The sequence below is a fragment of the Carassius auratus genome, chromosome 49 (assembly GCF_003368295.1).
Source record: "Carassius auratus strain Wakin chromosome 49, ASM336829v1, whole genome shotgun sequence".
Taxonomy (NCBI): domain Eukaryota; kingdom Metazoa; phylum Chordata; class Actinopteri; order Cypriniformes; family Cyprinidae; genus Carassius; species Carassius auratus.
The window spans coordinates 3,797,342-3,811,039 of NC_039291.1; positions in this window are offsets into that span (position 1 = coordinate 3,797,342).

The following is a 13,698-nucleotide window of genomic DNA, read 5'->3' on the forward strand; positions in this document are numbered from 1 at the left end:
GCAGTTAAAACATACACCTGCAACATGTTTTTTTTTTTTTTTTTTTGCTTAAAAAATAAAAAATAAAAACACCCTCAGGCCATCCGAGATGTAGCCTAGAAGGTTCGATTCTGCATCAGAAGACCATAATTGGACGTCTTTGCTTCATAAATGTCAACTGATGTACTGGAGTGGTGTGGATTACTTGTGGATTATTGTGATGTTTTAAAAGTGAGTCCCTACGATAAACTCACAACCTCTCACTTGGAGGCAAGACTCTGTATGCTCCTCTGAGCATTAATGGCTCACGTTTAGGGCTTAAAAATGTAATAAGTGTTAAATTAGAATTTGGATGTGATTATTTTTGCATATTATTTTGTTAGTGAAAAAAAAAAAAAAACATATTGCTGATTTGGATCAGCATGAATTCATGTTTTCTAATAAACAATAATCATGTACTCATTACCCCCATCCCATCCCGTTTTAATTTTTATTTATTTATTTATTTTTATTTTTTATTATTGTTTTGAAGACTTTATTGCATGGCGAATGTGTCACTTAATAATGAAAATGTTGACTGAAACTTCTTTGATGACTCAAGGTTTCCAATAGCAGCAAGGTACTGCATGGAACCTTCCCACTGGATAGAAGACTGATAGATTAAACTGGTACTTTGATTTAAAGTTTTTATTTAAAGATTGTATTTAAAGGTTTAAAGAAAATGTAGCTGTGACTTTCTGTCTCACAGAATTGTGTGATATAAACTCGCAATTTTAAGAAAACTCACAATTGTTAAAAAATAAGTCCATATTGTGAAATATGAACTCTATATAAAAATACATTTATAAAAGTCAGAATTACAAGATATAAACTCACAATTGCATGTAAACTTGGAGTCATTCTGAGAATTAATTAATTTATTTATATAAAATTAATATACATAAACAGATATTCTGTGATAAAAAGTTGCAATTATGTATTTATTTATTTGTATTTATTCTTTTTTTTCGGCTAACATAGGCTTCCATAATTAAAGGGAACGTTTTATATATATTTATTTATTTATTTTTTTTTGCTGAAAATACCATTACAGTAATACAATAAGCCTAAAAAATTAAATATACAATAATGCATAGTGACATTATTTTAATTAAATTATAAAAATAAAAATCCACATTTACATTACTGTAATGCAATTAAATTAATTATTTTTTTAATTTAATTTAATTTTACAGCATGACAAAAGTCCAGCTGAGATCAACAGTTCACATTTCAGGCCAACTACATTTTCCACCATGTTAAACCTTGTATTGCTGATTGCAATGTATTTTATATATTTACAGATGTACACAATGTGGTCATACTATAAATTTACATAAAGTTGTAAATTGTAATGCAGATGTTGACATTGCTTTTCTCCTTCCACAGAACCATTCACAGGGGAAGACCAGTCAAAAGGCATCAGTATAATGAATCAGGCAGAGTGTATATGTTCTTGTTTTACACTCTCTTTAAATTAAAGTGGTCCACGCTTGACTTTTATTTTCTCATGGATGCAGATGTTGGCTTGGAATTAGATAAGGGGTTTCCAGTCCCCCTCACACCCCACCCGTGTCTGAGTTGGATTTGGAGTAGGAGTGGTTTTGGCAGCGAGAAAAGGCCAATTCAAGCTGGGGACAGCTGTTAATGAGCTCGACTCTCACAGCAGACTTTCTGCCCACAGGAATAGTGTTGATTGAGGGAAAAAAGTTTAACTGCGCAAAAGCAGTCTCTGTTTTTGCTTTAAACTTCTAAATGTCACATTCTATCTGTGTCCCATATCAAGAAGACTTCTGAGATAGCAACCCACATGTAAAACAGGCTAATGGTGTTTAGCATATTAAAAATAAACGTACAAACTCAAACACTGCTTGGTTTTGTCATGATGATTACCTACCATTAAAAAAAAAAACAAAAAAAACACTGTAAGTGGGTTTTAATCTCGTATCCAATCTGTGTATTTTAACATGAAAACAGCCCCAGTGTGTTTTCTTTGCCCCCCTGTGATAGGGCAGATAACCTGTGTGTGTGTGTGTGTGTGTGTGTGTGTGTCATGTCTGCCAGAGTCAGTGAGTATAAAGAAAGCTCCGGTTAGACCCCATTTAGGTAACCATAGACATTTGTATATTTCTTCCTGTTATCTTTGGGGTTTCTAAAGAGACTGCTTATTGTTAGTAGTGGAGGAATGTCTCTGAAATGGTAAATGTTTTCTTAAGCTAGAGAGAGAGACAGAGGGAGGGAGACAACAGGCTGCTGCAAGTTATGGATATGAATACACAATGAAGTGATTCTCACGAACTACTTGTTTTGTCACTCCTTCCTGCCGACAGTATCAAGGCCAATCTCATAAATGTCTGTGTCATATTTCACCAAGTTATTGGTCATGCTTTATAAAATAAGCTTCCATTTATTAACATTAGTTAACCACATTAAATGACACAAACTAACAATAAAAAATTAAGTTAATTAATTAATTAATTAAGTTAATTAAAGTTTAATCTTAGTTATGCTGCTTCCAACTTTTACAAATATGTTATTAAATTCAAAAGCTGTATCTATGAATGTTATTTAATGGACCTGAGGTAACCTAGGGTAACAATGAACAGCTGATTTTCATTAACTAACACTAATAAATATTAATACATACTTGGACAAATATATTGCTTGTTGCTAGCTAATGTTAGTTAATGTATTATTTGACATTACATTTAAAGTTAATGTATTATATGTGTAATAAATTCAATATGAATGTAGAGTATATACAATATATTCAAATACATAACATACAAATATCAGTAGAAATTACATTACAAGTATACTTCAGTTTACCATAACTGCTAATCAGCTCATTGGCAGTACACTTAAAATATTAAATAATTATGAAATAACATATGAAGATGGATTTTAAATCCTATTTAAGTGATATAATAATAATAATAATAATAAACCTAAACCTCTTAATTTCTCAATATTTAGGAGGACATAATTTTTGGGGGGCATTCAGCCAGATTAACCTCATTTCAGCTGAGAACTGTATAATGCTAGTTCTCTGTTTAGTATGCATGATATGTAGAGTATGCTGTTTACCACAGATAACATCTTGTAATATTGAGATACAAGGAATATTTAATTACCTCACTTGGGAGCTCTTTGAGCACTTTTCAATTTCAGTTGCCAAAACAAACAGCTTTAGTCATCATCTCTCCCGAATTGTGCCACAAAGTGATCGTGCTGAGACTGCAAGCAATGTCAAGATACCTTAGGTTTCCAGATGATCGATTCTTCTCAGCTGCAGCTGGACTCTTAGCAGGAATTAAAATACATAATTGAAGCTCTCTCTCCTGTCCAAAACTGATACCAGGATTTAATCTACAGTCTCCATGCTCAGAAAATTATAATGAAGAAGATGATTATTAACTTCAACAGGAGTAAAAAAAACATTAAAAAAAAAAAAACATTAAAAAAAAACTCTTACAGGTTTGGACTAACTGGAGGTTAAAAAATGATGACAGAATTTTCATTATTGGGTATACCGTCCCATTAACACTCTGCACGTTTCTGCAAATGCATGCAAGGTATTTGGTGTTACTTCCTGCAAACCCTGAACACAACAGTAGCACTTCTTCCCGATCCCATTGTGTGTGAGTGTTCTGGACACAGCTGACTGGGCCCTCTAAGCCAACAGGCTGATGAAAGAAACTCGATTCTCATGGGCCGACCCGACAAGAGCAGGTGTGCCACACATTGCCTTACATCCCTGACCGAGAGCTCATCACCTGCCTCAGCTCACCTCACAGTGCCACTTTATCACCTTACTGTATCATTGGAATAAGCTTTAAGGCTTCCATTTTGTTTTCTAGCGGAATCGTTGTATCCGTTTTTTTTGTAATTCAGACTTTCAGGAATAGGTCCTTGCTGAGCATCCCTTCAGTATTCCTGAAGTGGTAGTAGATTTCCTTGTGTGATGTCTGGACTTCCTTTCCTTCCAGCAGTTTCTATCAAGTCTGTGACATTATGAATGGACAATGATGTTCCATAAAAGGCTGATCATAGTGCCTCTAAAATTGTGTGGTTTCTTTGGTTTGAGGTTTGTCACCTGATCTCATCCTGAAAATGAATCTTGTAAAAGGAAAAGGTGCAATTAGGCTTCTGTTTGGCAAAACTCAAAGAACAATAAACTGTTTTTTGTTCCTTTTTCTTTTTTTGTAAAACATGCATGTCCACAATGATACCAATGCATAACCAGGTAGAATGAGCTCATACTACATTAAGGAAAGAAGATTTCTATGGCAGATTACTTTTTTTATGGCATCTTAAATGCAGAGAATCAAATCAAAATGAAGCCACAAATCAAGAACAGCCTCTCTTCCTGGGCAGATAATTCGTAGCATGTGGTTTGAGATAACCCTTCTAAACTGAACATTAAAGAAGTGGCAAAGGGCACAGGTGGGAATTTTGAAGCAAACCTACAGTCAAGACCAAAACATAATCCCTCCGGATCCCCTTGCATGGCAGGCATTTCAAAACTACGCAAGCCATCCAGAGAATGCACAATGAGCTTTCCTCTGCTGTTTTCTGTCTCAACCCTTACTGTTTCACTCCCTAGTCTTGCGTACATCAGAGCTGACCTCATTCTACCAGACTTTGGCTCCCTGTGGTATCTCACAACCACAACCAGCATCCACATAGTCCTGGTGCATGAACCCCGGGTCGTTCGCTCCATATCTCTTGCAGGGGACCAAGTTGCATAGCTTGTTACAGAGAGGATTGTGAAAATTAAACATGGCTCTGATGTGGGCATTTACACAGGTGCCGCCCCACGGTGTCTAATCCCATTTAATAAAGGAAGGAAAGGAAGTTACGTGAAATGGAAATGGTTTTTTTATTTAAATTTTTATTCCTTTTTTTTTCTTTTTATGTAACCAAACATTCACAACTGTGAGATTACATCACCGACAGGCACAGCATGACTTGTGAGCCAGTAAAACTCAAGGTCCTTCATCATAAATTTAACTGTTTGTGTTGGCATGCTTGCTCACAGTGAAGTGAAGTGAGGCTTTATCTGTTGACTGTGGTGTTCCAGATAGTAAACAGGACTTTATGAGTTTGAACAGTCAAACTCATAGTACTTAGTATTTAATGGATGATTTAAACACTGTTTTTTACAGCTTCAAAGAAATGGACAAATATAGGCATACCTTATCACCAGTTATGTAAACAAACTAATACAGTGTTGTTCTTTCCATCAGAATATGCAAGCGTAGTTCCAGTTAGATTCTGGAAACACTTTTGGAAGACTGACTGAAGTAGCGAGTTAGAGGTTAAGCTGCTACTGTATGAGCTGTTAGCCCTGATCTTGTACATTGGGCATGTCTAAATACAGTTTTAATACTAAGGTGTGTGTTATTTTGAGCAATACACATTAAAAATACATTAACATTAAGTAGACAAACTGTCAGTTAAATACAACATCGCAATAGGTTACATATACACAAAGTTACAAGTTGTAATTATGTTAATTATTAAGTCACATGTTCTCAGTACTACTGTAATTGTACAAAATGACAAATGTGAGTCAGTGGTTCTGCTTTCTATGGTTTTATTCAATTTAAGAAAGTGCTGTAAATTGAATCATTATACATTATATTGTAAATATACAAAAGTATTGTATTTTGTAGATGCAATTTCCATAGTTTATTGTAAATGAAATAAGAAGTTTAATTCAATTTAATACATTTACTGTTAAGAGACCCTGTGTTCACTGCAACATGACTAGAATGCAACAATAGTCTAGGGCAGGGATAGCCAACTCCGGTCCTGGAGGGCCACTGTCCTGAAAAGTTTAGCTCCAACCCTAATTAAACACACCCGAACAAGGCAATCAGTGTTTTGGGGATTAATAGATATATACAGCCAAGTGAGTTTTTATGAGGGCTGAAGCTAAACTCTGCAGGACAGTGGCCCGTGCAGATCCCTGGTCTAGGGTAATGTTTAACAAGCTACTGTAGCATTTAGCCAGCAAACAATAAGCAAGCTAGCTAGTATGGAGCCAGATGTTGTATTTATTTGTATTGTATATAGATTTGTATCTTTTCCCTCAGATCCCTTAGATATTGAAAACAGTGTTGTAAAAATGGCGGAAATTAATGTCTTGAACCTTGCTGCTTTAAATGGGAGATTCCCCCTGTTTTGGATCCCTCAGCTGGGCCAGAGAGATGTGTCCTTTGGTATATGGAAAATTTGCAGTATGATTTTAATGCCACTAATTGAAGGAATGTCAGGGCCAAAAAAAAAAAAAAAAAAGAAAAGAAACACTTTTATCTCCATACCCCTGATCTGATCCAATCTGTAGTTCTCATATAACTCTTATTGGAAACTTGTCTATAACCCTTTGAACTTAGTAAAAGCTCCATCATATCTGTGCCAGGACCCTGTTAAGTTAAGCACCCACACCTGTTCCCAGTTACCGAGCTAATCAAGGCACTATAAAACAGGTCTCTCAGCACCAGTTCCGGGTCGAGGCTCGAAAAGGATATCCAACAGGAATTGACCTCACGATCTTGTCTCCAACTCACCTCGTCTTATCAGCAAACACTAGCCATAGAGAAGTTAGCCTGTGTGTCTTTGTTCTCCAGAACATCTCGACACGTAACAAACTCACCTGGCTTTCACAGAAGCGAAATTCCCTGGCTTCCCACGGACACAAACTCCACAGACCGCACACCAAGATAACACTTACTCACCTCTCACGAACTTTGTCTAAATAAAAGACTGTTGAATTCACTTACCTCAGCCTCCGTGTACTATCCTGACAGAAAGCTTGACGAAAACTGAAAGTGAGTTCAGCATAGCCCGAGGACAGCGGTTGCACTAACCCCGCTTCCACTATGGTGTATGTGATAAGTCCAGTCTCACAACCAGCGCCCTTCTCAGGCCTGGAGGAGGACTGCAACAAATTCCTCTCACAATGTTTGCTCATCCTAGAACGACATGCTCATCAATACCCCCCAGAAAGGTATAGAATTTATTTTATTATCCTGCAACTATGGGGAGCTGCGTTGATATGGGCCGAAGCGTTGTGGTGTCAGGAAACTGCGGTCACCTCATCTTTCCAGAACTTCATCCGCCATTTCAGATTGTTTTTTGGGGAACCTACAAATGACGACTCTTCCACTGACCCGGATGGGTTCCCGATCCTCCGTTAAGCCCCAGATGGGTTCCCGATCCTCCGTTAAGCCCCGGATGGGTTCCTGATCTCCCGGTAAGCAAAGAAGTGGCTCCTGAACCCCAATTAGTCTCCAAAGAGACTACCGATGTCCAGTCAGGCCCCGAAGAGGCTCCCGACCTCTTGTTAGGCTCCGAAGAGGCTCCCGATGTCCCTGGTGAAGTTTTCAGTTCACCAGCTCAGGATTGCGCGGAGTCCCCTGCTGCATTGCGGCCCTCCAGACCCATGTCTCCACCTCGGCCCGTCAGCCCGCCAGCTCTACGCCGTCTCTGCATCCCTTCGGCTCCTCCCAAGGACTCCTCCGGGCTCCCTCGTCCATCCAGATAAACCTCAGTCGGTTGTCGTTCAGCTTCCGCCATGGACTTCAGGGTCTCTGGCTTCGCCTCTTCCCCACCACCCATTTGGCTTCACCTGGCTCCTCCCTTCCTTCAGGTCCCTTGTCATCCTCACTCGTCCCATCGTCGTCCTGGTCAGCCGAGTCCTCAGCTCCGCTTCAGGCACGTGAGACAGCCGCTCCGCCTTGGGCTTCCAGAACAGCGACGTCGACCTGGTCCATCTAGCACTCTGTTTCGCTGGTTGCGTCAAGCACCCTGGTTCCGCCTCCGTGGATCATCGCGGGATGTCGTCCAACCCCCCTGTTAAAGCTCTTCCCTGGTTCCTCCCACTGTTGGTTCCATCATGGTGTTGGCTGAAAGCTCTCCAGGCTCCAAGTCGTTGCGGCAGACCCCCACAACATTGTTAGAAGGGAGGGCAGGGGTAGTGTCAAGATCCTGTTAAGTTAAGCACCCACACCTGTTCCCAGTTAACGAGCTGTAATGATAAACTTCCTAATCATCGGGAAGTAGGAGGCGGGAACCGGCGCACAATCAAAATGAAACTTTAATAATCACAAAATAAACAAAACAGCGCATCAGCCCCTCACGGACGACTGATGCGTGCAAATAAAAAGCAAAACATAAAATATATCCCAGGCCTGGTCCTCTCTCATCCTTCACGGTCGTCGCTCCAGTTTTATATCCTTCCATCTCCTACGTGGGACTCAAGACCTGTGGTGGGTCACAGGTGCAGCTCATCTCCAATCACTACACCTGGCCTCACTCCTCGTTCCCACGTCTCTCGGCCCCACCCCACTCGCCACACGAGCTAATCAAGGCACTATAAAACAGGTATCTCAGCACCAGTTCTGGGTCGAGCCTCGAATAGGATATCCAACAGGAATTAACCTCACGATCTTGTCTCCAACTCACCTCGTCTTCTCAGCAAACACCAGCCGTAACGTATACTCACATTTGAGAAGTTAACCTGTGTGTCTTTGTTCTCCTGTCTCCAGAATGTCTCGACACGTAACAAACTCACCTGGCTTTCATAGAAGCGGAATTCCCTGGATTCCCAAGGACACAAACTCCACAGACCCCGCACCAAGATAACACTTACTCACCTCTCATGAACTTTGTCTAAATAAAAGACTGCGTTGAATTCACTTACCTCAGCCTCCGAGTACCTGTTCCTGACAATCTGTGAGAGGCAGTTGGATTTTATTCTCTGGGCTCATTGACATTATGCTTATGGTCAAAATACAGCACTTCAACACATTCCTGTTCTTTTGCAGGAATCATTGACAAACTAAAAATAATCCAAATCCAATAATATAATTATTAATATATATATATACACCGCAGTCAACAGCAAATGGTTGCAACCTTCTTGAAGCCAGTCAAATATTGAGAGACTGTGGGTCATTTGTTTGAGCTGTAGGGAAGTTTTCAAATATGCGTCATGTTGTGAAACGGCCTGATTAAATGCAACTCAAAGTATAATTTTTCCACCTTCAAATTGCACAGTGTAACATTTTGAAAGATTAAATAGTGCTTTGTTTTGGCTCTAGTACTCAACATACAACAGATTTTGCCAAGTTATTTCATGGAGCCATTTAAATACAGATAAGAGAATCCCACCTTTGTTTGCACAAATGTATGAGTGATATTTGCTAAGGCAAGCATCATTAGTTTGCTTTCTCATACTTGGAATTAGAGATTTGAAGAAACCACCACTGCTATTAAACATGTGAACAAAGATGTGAACACACATTAAAGGAGTGAGCTAAGACATATATTGAGACCAGAATATCTTACACTTGTGAATGGGATCATTTAGCATGCAAGGAACCACCTAGCACTAAGAGCACCCTAACAAAAGCAACAACTAGCAGCATTCTTAACACTGTGTTGGTTGAGTTTTTCTAATAGTAAAAAAATGATCTGAATTTACTCTCCAAAATCCAGTCATACTTCCACATCAACTTTTTTTTTTTATAGGTAGTTGATTTTTAATAAGGCTGACAGCACATTTCTCTGTTTCAGACTTACACGTTCCAACTGCTAGTTTACACTAGTGTAGCATGAAATCTCAAAACTGATGTGTTGTTTTGCTGGCAGACTCTAGATTACTAATCTGCTGACTGGATATGATTTGTTGTGGTCTTTAGAGGAAATGAATGTGGGGCACAGCTCACAGTAATTAATCATGTGCTTGGAGATAAGACTTGGAGAATAGAACATAGACACACCACTTGAACACAATCCCACCATTCAATAAAACCAGAGTGGGAATTTTGAGGCTGTCATATACAGGATGTAGTTAGTGTGTTATATTTAGTTTAAATGGTGATCCTTAAAAAAAGGCTAAAAGCTCATTCCTTGTTCTCCTGCCTCCTCCTGTTCTTATCTTTGGTAATTGTATTTGCAATTAACCTCAGAGACACCCGTCACTTCATGACAGCACAAAGGATCTTTGAAAAAATGAACTGAGGATCATTTGGCAGGTGTTTCGCACTGAAACTTATAACTGAAGCAGATATAGAGAGAGTTTGACTTTAGCCAATATCAAATATGGATAAAGATCATGTTGCATGTTTACCCTCTATTAAGAGCTCTGAACCATAATCAGTGAGTTTTGGAAAGCAGGGAAGTGTGAGATTGCTTCTTGAATATTAAAATATAAACGGTCTAAACTCTATTCCCTTTTGAACAGTTTGAAGACTATTAAACTGTTTACCATTCAAGTTCCTCTATGTTGGCTAAAGACAGACTCATTGGTTTAAATGTGTTGCAAAAGTCAAAAGCAATTTTCGGAGAAATGGTATGGGGAAAAGACAGCTAACTGTAGCTTAGTATTAGAGACTTTTAGTTTTAGAAGCTCCTTTTTATCATAAAATTTTCTTGAATTTTCAACCTTCAACTTTCTTCAAAAGTTTACAACCAATGACTCACCATGAGCCCTGCACGTGCATGAAGACAGATCTACAGGATTCATATGGGAAATATAGGATTGTTAAGAAAAATATTCTGTATATTTAAAAAATAATAATAATAATAAAAGGTGATACATTAATGATACAGTATGTTTACCATTATAGAAGTTAATAATGTTACATTATTGTGATTATAAAATTGTACAAGTACATTTTTTATTTATTAATTAATGGTAGTATCTGGATTGGATGAGAGTCTGGATGGTGGGCTGTAAATGTTACAAATGCATGGAGTGAGACAATTGTTGACATACGGTAAGAGCACAGAACTATAACATATTTTGGTCTCGGAATAATTTTATGTGAAATTGAAATATTTTATTTTCAATTCCAAACTTGGCTATCTTGGTAAATCTGAGCACAGTTTGACACATTGTTATGATCTTTGGAAGCTCTAGCAGATATATATATATATGTGATTCCCAGTGTCTTTTTTCTCAACTACAAGTAAACTATTTGTAGGTTGTTTCCCTCTGAAAAAGTGTATACACTATGACTCTGTATGTTATCAAATCATTGTTTGAGTATCTAGACCGGTCCAACATAGCAACAGCTAAACCAATGTTGTAAGTTTGGGGTGAGCTATCTGTTTGACCAATGACAGATGGGTGGAATATTTGGGAAACCTGTCTGAAAACAATTAAGTTTTTGCAATGGAATCATCTTTCAAGCAAAGTGTCTGTTGGCTCTCCATTTTTCAATTTTCTTTTTTTTTTTTTGTTGTTTTTTTTTTTTTTTTTTTGTGCCAGTCTAAAGACATACCTTCTCCCCTGTAATATATCACAGAGTCAAATTTACAGTCACATGAAGACATGAGTGCTTTCAAACATTAAATCCTACAGGTGGTGTGACATGATGAGTTCTCATTTCACAACTCTCAAGAATATTTGATTCTAATTAGTCAGTCACATCATCTGAGTGAAAAAAAAATATATAAATAAATAAATAATAATCCCTAGAATGGAATGTAACAGTGGGATCTACAGGGAATGGTAAAAGCAATGTAAATTATGCATGCATGTATTGTAGAAAGAACATCAATAGGAAAACTAAGCCAATATATATATATATATAAAACCTAACATGTTAGTAACATAAATAAGGAACATCACATAAGTAAAACTTAGATGTCCTTTCATTTAGTGTAGGAGTATTGATCCATTTCTTTTTACAAAGTGACTTCATAAGCTTCAGAAATGGATATTTAGTATTCCAAAGTAACAAACCAAAACTTATTTTAACTGCTACAATTACCTAACAAATTAAAAACAAAACAAAAAAATACATACCACGTCTAACTCCCTGTCTAATCAAACAGATAATGAGTTGTTGTCGGCTCGTGTAGTGTGTGACCCCAAGTTATGGATCAGTTATGTAGTGTCACATAGTGTGAACACCACAACAACTTCAAGAGAGACAGCAAGTCATGTAGTCTGAACAGCACAGGGATCTGACAACATAGGCTTTAGAGTTCATGCAGTCAAATCTCCATCACCATTTGCCTCATCAGTAGGAGCTCTTGTCATGTATACTCGATAATGTCAATACATTTTTATTCACTTCATATCTCAACATCTGCTTTTGGGTACTTCAGTCTTTTCTAGAAGTGTCTTCTCCTTATCTGTGTCCTGAATTATTCCCTGGGCCCTAAGCAGTTATTGAGCTTGTCAAAATGTAGCCATCAGCCACTTGTTATGTTGAGGTTGGGCCCCGTCAGAAGGGGTTGACAGCCCCCCTGGGTCTTGCGGTCTCTGCCACACTATGATTCATGACTGACTGGGAGATGGGGGAAGTTCAACTTAGAAAATGGAGCAGAGGAAGCAGAGTCGAAAAGAAAACACAGCGAGAGAGAGAAAATATGGAGGGATAAAGTGAACTTGTAGAATGTCGGAAAAAGCTTTCAGTGGCTTGAGCAAGTGATAGATGTACTATATATTCTATTTGACAGGATTACTGTAATCTAGCATCTTTCAGTCTTTCTTATTTTGCTTTGAATTTTTGTTCAATAAATTTTGTTCAAAGACAGTTTAGTCCCCTAAAATGTAAATACCACCTTGACTTGCAATAACACACAACAAGGCCAACAATAATGGTGGGAAACTGAACCTTTTTGGCTAGGGACTGGGCTTGAGGGGGACCCCAGTCTGGATCACAGAAAAATGCTTATGATTAAGAGTTTTTGTTCTGGACCCAATAATTACTAACTGAAGCCCTGGCAAAATCACATGTTATTTTTTTTTTATTTTTTTTATTTTTTTGGACTGTCAATTTTGCGAACACAGATCATTTCATTTGCTTTCCCAAACATAAGATTCAAATTGAGAGAAAGAAAAAAATGTATTAGCTACACATAAAATCAGTCTTGTTACTTAAGTTCTTTACTTATGGGTGTCATGTAATAAAATATTTTCAATATGACAAAAAATCATTGTAAGTTACTAATTACAATGCTTTCCTTGTACAGAAAGTAAGACATTTACACAATCAAATAAAATATTCATCAATTTAAATCTAGCCTGAGTTTAAGCACTCTCAGAAAACTCTTGTTTGCCTATAATCAATTTAGCTGTCTACACTGAAATAAATCACTTATTTACATGATATGCACATTTGCACATTTGCAAACTTTGTTGTTTATGATTAGAGAGTTTGCAATGAGGTGAGAGAGTGCATAATTCAGTCAGAGAGAATGTGCAATGAACAAAACGCTGCTGCATTTTTAAGATTCTGATTGGACATTGCATTCATAAAGTCAACAGAATTGTCTGTGATTGGTCTAATGCGCAACTCTGCAAAAATCTTTTAATTTTTCACTTTATTTGTGACAGTGTAATGATACAATAAACAAAAGAACATTGTTTTTGAAATTAAACAGTCTAACTGCAGTTGGAGGAAGGGACCTTCGATAGTGCTCCTTCTTACACAGTGGATGTAGCAGTTTATTGCTCAAGTTAATACTCAGGGATACCACAATCTCATGCCTAGGGTGAGAGATGTTATTGATAATGGATAAGTGTGAGACAGACTACTGATAATTAAATGTCTACACAAATTACAGAGGTTCAGTCTTCATCTCTGGTTAAATATCCTTTAAATTAAAGGTTACCTTTTTCGTGTTTTTTTTAAAGCTTTGATTGTGTTTACA